The following is a 7,079-nucleotide window of genomic DNA, read 5'->3' on the forward strand; positions in this document are numbered from 1 at the left end:
GAGGCATGAAGAAGGACATTGCCAAATTCGTCTCCGGTTGTCATAGTTGTCAACAAGTCAAGGCCGAACATCAAAGGCCGGGTGGTCTAACCCAAGACATAGAGATTCTTACTTAGAAGTGGAAAGAAATTAATATGGATTTTGTAGTTGGTTTACCCAAGACTAGAAAAGGTTTTGATTCTATTTGGGTGGTGGTTGATAGGATGACAAAATTGGCTCATTTTCTACCGGTAAAGACAACATATGGGGCGGAAGATTATGCAAGATTATATATTCATGACTTGGTAAGGTTGCATGGGATTCCTCTATCCATCATATCGGATCGTGGTACTCAATTTACTTCACACTTTTGGAAGTCCTTTCAAAGGGATCTAGGTACGAGAGTTAAGCTTACTACGGCCTTTCACCCGCAAACGGATGGACAAGCCGAAAGGACTATCCAAACACTTGAGGATATGCTTAGGGCTTGTGTATTGGAGCTTAAGGGTAGTTGGGATGATCATCTTCCATTGATTGAGTTTTCCTATAACAATAGCTATCATTCTAGCATCGGTATGGCTCCTTTTGAGGCTCTCTATGGGAGGCGTTGTAGATCACCGGTTGGGTGGTTTGAGGTTGGTGAGGTGGCCTTGTTAGGACCAGATCTAGTTATGGAGGCTCTTGAGAAGGTTAGGATGATTAAAGAAAGGTTGAAGACGGCCCAAAGTCGCCAAAAGTCCTATGCCGATGTGAGGAGAAGGGCTCTTGAATTTCGAGTTGGTGATTGGGTCTATTTGAAGGTGTCACCCATGAAGGGTGTGGTTCGTTTTGGTAAGAAGGGCAAGTTGAGCCCTAGATACGTGGGTCCTTATAAGGTGATGAGGAGAATTGGCAAGGTAGCTTATGAGTTGGAATTGCCTAGTGAGATGGATTTGGTTCATTCGGTATTTCATGTGTCTATGTTGAGGAAGTGTGTGGGTGATCTGAATGCCAATGTGTCTCTTGATGTTGTGGGTGTTGTTGAAGATAATTTGACCTATGAAGAGGTTCCGGTCCAGATTTTAGATAGGCAAGTGAAGAGGTTGAGAAACAAAGAGGTGGCTTCCATTAAAGTCCTTTGGAGAAATCAACAAGTTGAAAGTGCTACTTGGGAGGCCGAAGCGGACATGCAAAGGCGATATCCTTATCTTTTTCACTCCACTCAAGCTTAAGGTATTGATCTTAGCCCTTTATAAAATCTCAGGTCTTAAGTTCAGCCCTCATGTCATTGCATACATTCATGTTTAAGTTGACAAGTTCAATGTGGTGTTACAACTATGTTGAGGTTTTGAATAAGGTGTAAGTGCATTGTTGCATCCTTATGTGGGCTGAAATTGTCATGGTTGTGTTTCTCATGTACGTTTCTTTAACATTCGGGGACGAATGTTCCCAAGGGGGAGATATTGAAAAGACCCCAAAAATGCCCAAAAATGTGCTTCGGAAACACCTATAATTGTAACTTCCATATATCTCAAAATCCGTGCATGATTTCGGAAATTCGACTTCATATTCTTATTCAGGGGGTCAAATTGAGTGGGAAATGGGTCTAACCCGAATTTTAGAGCAACTGTATCAAAATTCGAAAATTGCAAAAAATGCGATTTGGAGGGTCAACTTTAAAGGGGCATATCTCTTAGCACACAAGGAACTGGAAGAGCCACCACCTATTAAATTAAAGCCCTTTGAGTTAGCTTTCCAATGCAATTGGTTTCACCTCATTCCGAGTTAGAATGAAGGAGTTATGATCATTTTCGTAAAACCTGTCCGGGCAGAATTGCAATTTCCAGAGAGCTAAGTTACTGTAGCGGGCTGGAGACGTTTTTCTTTTATAAAAAAAGGATATGTCCCATACTTAGTTATATTTCTTTCTAGCTTCAAAACACTCAAAAACACTCTCTAAGCCCTCTTCAAAATTTCACCAAGATCTTCAACCAAATTCAAAGATCTCAAGCTCTAATTCCGGATTCAAGACTCAATCTCAAGCTTCAATTCTCCATTCCAATCTTCATCAAGGATTCTCCAAAGTTGAGGTATGTGGGTTGATTGTGGAAACCTTCCTTTCCACAAGTCCAACCATTTATCCTCTATTTTACTTCAAGTTTATGGGTCCTTATGATCATTTATGAACTCTTGAATTATGGAATTACTACTACACATTCTATTATGGTCTATTTTTGCATATTATCATGAAATGAAATTATTATGTGATGTTTATGGTTTTCATGCTTCCATGATCAAATTATGAAGGTTGATATATATATGTATGTTGTTGGTGGGCTGATTTATATATATTTCGGAATTGGTTGGACTTAGTACTCTTGAAAGACATAATTTTATCTACATGAACAATAGCCCACCATGTGTTTGATAAAATGTCATTGATAGAATTCTTAGGAAATGGAATGTCCAATGTACGTCCCATGAGTCGGATGGTCATATAATCATTGAAATGATGATGAAATGGATACATGTATATGATTTTCTCTATATAAGTGTTGTGAATCGACCAAGCCTAGCTCCGGGGGTTGTAGGCCCGGGTAACCGTATCAAGGGGTTGGTACCTTGGTTGCCTAGTACGGGGGGTAGTAGGCCCGTATAACCACATCAAGGGGTTTGTACCTTGGTCCCTAGCTCGGGGGGTGGTAGGCCCGGGTAACCACATTGAGAGGTTTGTACCTCTTTCGCCTCTCCAAGGGGGTGGTAGGCCTTGGAAAATACTATATTGATGGTCACTCACCACACATGTACTATCTCCTACTAAATATGGTTTTTATGTAAGCATCATTATACATATCATTTCTTTAATATGCTATCTATCGGGTATGATTATGCATTTTTCCTATGATGTCCATCTATTGTAGCATTGCACTTCATCCCATATGCTTAGTACATTCAAACGTACTAACGCATACTCTATGCCTACATGATGTCACCATGTAGGGACCGGAGCACCGCTTGACCATCCTCCTCCGCGTGGCTAATACGATTTCCTATCAAGGTTATTGGTGAGTCCTCCATTCCGGGGACGTTGCTCATGATCTTTTGCTATGTATAAGACTTTTCTTTTTAGTTATGTTTTGACTATGAGGGTGAGCTTGGTAGTTTGTCTTGGCCCCCGCTAAGTACTCGTGTTTAGAGGTGGTGTTGGACAAGTTGTGTATTATGCTTGAGCTTGACTCATCTATGGTATTTATGTATCATTTCTTCTTTTTTTCTCTTGCTCCCTTAGTCCCGATTTTCCCCTTTGATTATGCTTATTGCTTATGGTAATTTTAATTGCTTCCGCGACCAAGGATGTGTAATGATACGCTATGAGGCTTGTTTGGGGTTCCTTCGGGTTCCCCATTCGCCGGTCACGTCTAAGCCCTAGGCTTGGGTCGTGACATTCCCATTGGCTTATAAGGCCGCTTAATCTAACTCTTAATAGTCTGAATTCTCTTTCTTAGCCTACTAATATCATCCTTTTGAGTTCATATCAACCTAACTAGAAGAAACTTGAACTATATTTAAGGGGCTCATCATTGACTATATATAATTCCTTCGACCAAACTCTTAAGGGTAATAATTAATGCTTACATTAGTCTACCCCCACATTGATAGCTCAAATATATTATCTAGGCACAAAAAAAAAATCATAAACACTATTAGAACATTGTCTGACTATATACAATCTCAGGTACACCTCGCAATGCTCTTGTTAATCTAATGACTTAGCCACACTTCATTGCCCTCATCCAAGGATCATAATACCACACTTGTACCACACACATTCATTACAACTAACATCTTAATTCCTCACCTACTTTATGTCAACCCTATTAAATCAGATCTCAAAACTAACATCATCACCCTCGTGTTGCCATCCTTTTGTTTATCACGAAACTCATCTCAAATTAAGTTTATTGTCTAGTACTAAACACATATATCAATATAATTGCTCACATACTATACTAACTTACGACTACTAGATAAAATCAAGAAACACTTGCTCATTAAGACCTCATGAAAAGTAGTTAATATTTATCTCTCAGTCTACATACTTACAGTTTACCTCACATTCCCTTTCACAACTTAAGTACTATTTACACATTCACTATACATCATTGCCTAATTAGTTTTATAACCCTCTGAATATCATGGGGTCTCCCTAAAAAAATGATATGCCTAGCTTAGATTTATCACCTCATGAATACTTTGTTCTTTTATTTAACACGATACTTGGTCTTCACTAACGCATTGACACATTAACATAAACTCCCTTCTGGTTAAAGTATACTCTAACTCTTCCTGGCCAGTAACTATTTCTCTACTTTTTATCATGAAATCCACACAAAATTATTACTCCTTAGCCAACACATAAAGGGAAATTACCTTATTAATGACTTAGTAGGTACATTATTACAACTAAATACTTTACTCTATAACTATCCCCACCTCTTAAGTTACTACACTTCTAAATGCATATTTCTATTTTTGGGAACTCCTACCATTACTAGCTCATAATATCGCAAATCACACTATCTTTCGGGCGACAATATTATTCAAGCATTATAAAACACACTTCTCTTATAAGGATCTCGCCTGAATAAGGTTTAGAGAAGAGAGTCTAGGAGAACATCTCTCTTTGAACGCACGATTCATATGAATGAGAGTGTATTATTTCAAATCAGTACACTTAAGCACACTAACAAGCTCTTGACTTTCTGAAGACTTTATCTTAGGGTAACTCATCGATAATGATCTGGGATTTGCTATTTAAATCACATTGAGTATGAGGGGTAGTAGAGTGGATTTGATAAATGGCACGAGTATGAATAAGTTCCTTATGACACAATTCTATTGCACGATTTAGAATATGAAAGAATGAATATTTTTCTTAAATGTGTGTAGTCCCTTATTTATAGAAGTGTGGCCATTTAAAAACAATAAATAAGATCCTACTGACATAGCTTCATAGACAGCCAGGCCAGGACACATAAATTATGGGCTCTGAAACCAAGTTTGTCACGCCTTGAGCCTACACTTTGGACGTGACCGGCACTTGAGAATTATTGTTGATTCCCAAGTGAACCCTTAGCCTGGCTATGTACTTAGCAGAAGACTAACTCAAGTAGATTTAAGCTTTAAAACAAAGTTTAAATTCAAAAGTCTCAAAACTTCTCAAATCCAAACTATCTCAAAATAGTATACTCAAAATTGTGCGAAAATACTTTGAAACAATAATAGTTTGCCAAAACAGTTCAAAGGAAACACTGAAAGAACTCAACACTAACTATATATGAAGCTTCTATAGTTCAACATGGATGTTGGGACAAGACCCATGACACCTCAAAACTACTAAACTAAAAGACAAGAGTGGAGTCCTCTGAAATCAAGGAAGGCTCACCAAAGCTAGCAAGAAGTGCAAAGTGATCTCAACGAAGTGTTTGTTGATGATCCTAAACACCTATATCTACATCATGAAACAGTATGTCGAATGACTTGAATATACGAGTATGTTATATTGTCGAGGAAAATAAATAACTAAGCTAAAGAAGCTGAAGCAAGATACTCAACTGAATGTAAAGAAATAAATGAGTGAAATCATTAAAACTTTACGAATTTACTCATCTATGAACTCAACATATTAAGTGATATGATAAAAATACACTTTTGACTCTATTTGAAAGATTCTCTAACCGACAACCATCACTTTGAGCAACGCGATGATACAACGTCTGACCCATGCTGCCAGAACTGTCCTATATCTTGTTGGGATATAGAACATCTCAACTAAGTGAATCCACTAAAGCTCTACTCAAAAGAAATAAAGAGTCGTCTAAAAAGTATGATTCATTACCCATGTTGGCTACATGGTTTATGAGGAATTTGAGTTGTCTAAACTCATCCTTGTATCAGTGCTCAATACTACTCCCAATAAATATATACTCATGTTCAAATGTATAAAACATACTCTTTCTCAATTTGAGATAATTGTTCAAATCAACAATCAGCAGCCACCTAGAAAATATTGAAGACCAAGAATCACAAGCGTAGATAAAAATAATTCGAGTAAAACCTTAATGGAACTTCACATTAATATAAGAAACAAAGAGGGAAATGAAAAAAGATTCACAAAATGAATTGTAGAGCAGGAGAGAGAGGTTGAGAAGGAAATATGAGAGCAAAGAGGAAAGCGGGAGAGGGAAAGAGGAGGGGAATGTCGAGTGAGAGAGGAGAGGTTTTTTATAAAACCCTAAGTATAGCTACATCGGATAATATTTTTAATTGAGAAGGGCTTAAAATGTCCCTCAACTTTTTGAGTTGGTACAAAACTACCCTCTATCCACCTTTCAGCCCTCAAATACCCCAAAAGTCAACCTTTTAGCTAATATATATATAAATATTTCTAATGGCCCACACTCATAAGGTAGATGGAGGAAAATATTATACCAAATCTAATAGTTTAAAGGCATTTTATGCCCTTCTCCGCTAAAATAATCTGAAATCACTTAAAATATGGGCTCATATGATTGGCCTGATTTTAGGTTCCACAACAAATTATTTTTTCTTTAAAAATGTTAGTTCACTACCATCTACAATTATCCCCCCCCCCCCCCCCCCACTTCCTCTCTCTTCCACCTTTTTTTCTCTTGGATCTTGTGCACCATTTTAGATTTCAACTTTTTAAAAAAAAATTATGACAAACAAGGAAGAAAAAAGGAGAAAAATAACGACGACATTTATATAGAAATAATTAGTTCAATAGAAGATGATTTAGTTAAGTAATTATGTACGTACACTGTATTTTTCTTATGCTTGTACTCATAATTCAAAATAACAGAAAGAAAATAACTTTTTCTCCACCCCCACCATTATAATAATATTAATTAAAAAAATATGAACATCTAAGTTCACTCCAAGTTCGAGTCCCTCATAAATGAGAGATTAAAATAATAAAAAGAGGGAATGGACAAGACAATTGGATGATTGATAGAAAAAATTATAATTAACCTTTTTTAGATGGACAAATAGACGGCGCGAGTATGAATTTTAGTTGGATCTCCAGATATGAGTTGGGT

This window comes from Solanum verrucosum, unplaced genomic scaffold (genome assembly GCF_900185275.1).
Source record: "Solanum verrucosum unplaced genomic scaffold, falcon-dt-bn FXZP01000176.1, whole genome shotgun sequence".
NCBI lineage: Eukaryota > Viridiplantae > Streptophyta > Magnoliopsida > Solanales > Solanaceae > Solanum > Solanum verrucosum.